Raw genomic sequence first — 1,567 nt, forward strand, 5'->3', positions numbered from 1 at the left:
AGGTTGCTGTGAGCTGTAAAGCCACGGCACTCTACCCAGGGGGACAGCTTGAGGCTCTGTCTCAAAAAAAAATAAATAAATAAATAAATAAATAAGCAAATACATTGTGTTTGTTGTTGATATACCTATATTAGTATGAACCATATTTATTTACCAGTACCTCACTATTTTGGTACAAAAATAATAAAAATTTTTCTTTTTTTTTTGAGACAGAGTCTTACTTTGTCACTCTTGGTAGAGTGCTATAGTGTTACAGCTCACAGCAACCTCAAACTCTTGGGCTCAAGCAATTCTCTTGCCTCAGCCTTCCACAGAGTTGGGACTACAGATGCTTCCTACAACGCCCGGCTATTTTTTTGTTTGTTTTTTGATTTTTGTTTTGCTGGGGCTGGGTTTGAACCCACCACCTCCAGCATATGGGACCAGCACCCTACCCTTAGAGGTCTTGCTCTGGCTCAGGCTGGTCATGAGCTCAGGCAGTCCACCCAGCTCAGCCTCCCAGAGTGCTAGGATTACAGATGTGAGCCATCATGCCCACCCAAAAACAGCAAATTTATATAATTCAGACAAACAATAATAGCTGACGTTCATTTACTGTGTGTCAGGCCCCATGCTAGACATTTTGGAAGCTCACGTCACTTAATCCATACTCAACTCTCTGTTTTGTAAGGACCTTGGGATAAGAATGGATAAGGACCTTGAGGCTTACAGGGGTTGTCTGGGGTTGCACAGGTGACCAGTTGGGCTTGGGTTGAACAGCCAAGGGCCCACCCTGGCTCAGGCTTCCCTGGTGGCTGGGCCTCCCTCAGCCAGCCCACCCCCACCGCTACCGCCCACCCAACACAGGCACAGAGAAGAATCCAGCCTCTGTGCCCAGCGGCGCCACCAGCCTGCAGTCCAGGGCGGTTTGTTTTCTTAACAGGGTTAACCAAACCTCCTGAACAGCCTTTGCTGGCGCAGCAGAAGCCCTGCTGTTGAAAGGGGGCTTTGTGTGCCCAGAGGCAGAGGGCGAGGGCCCTAGCCAAGCTGCAGGCCAAGGCAGGAGCAGGGACGAATTGGGGGGATATCTTCTCCCCAGCTCTTCCTGCCCTGTGCTCAGACCTGGGTCCTGCCTCCAAGCAGCAAGCTATGGGCTCCACACTTGTCCAGAGCAGCAAACATGTTCCCCAACCAGGCGCAAGAGTGTCACCAAGGAACTTGTCAAAAATGCCCACTATTGGGCTCCACCCAGGCCTAGCACTCAGAGAAATCCAGTCAGGGCACTACAATCTAAGATGTAATAGAGGTGATGATAATTGCTAAAATTTGAAAACAATCATAATTTAATATGGAAATACCCTGGCCAAGAAAATGTGATTAAGGGAAATTTCAGGCAACTTTCTCTCACCAACTTTACATTTATATCCTAAATAGTGATAGAGAAAAGACAAAAGGTTTGTATAGGAAGACAGTTTCTTTTTTCTTTCTTTCTTTTTTTTTTTTTTTAGAGACAGTCTTACTTTATTGCCCTCGGTAGAGTGCTGTGGCATCACAGCTCACAGCAACCTCCAACTCCTGGGCTTAGGTG

This window comes from Otolemur garnettii, unplaced genomic scaffold (genome assembly GCF_000181295.1).
Source record: "Otolemur garnettii isolate 467f Iridium unplaced genomic scaffold, OtoGar3 scaffold00011, whole genome shotgun sequence".
NCBI lineage: Eukaryota > Metazoa > Chordata > Mammalia > Primates > Galagidae > Otolemur > Otolemur garnettii.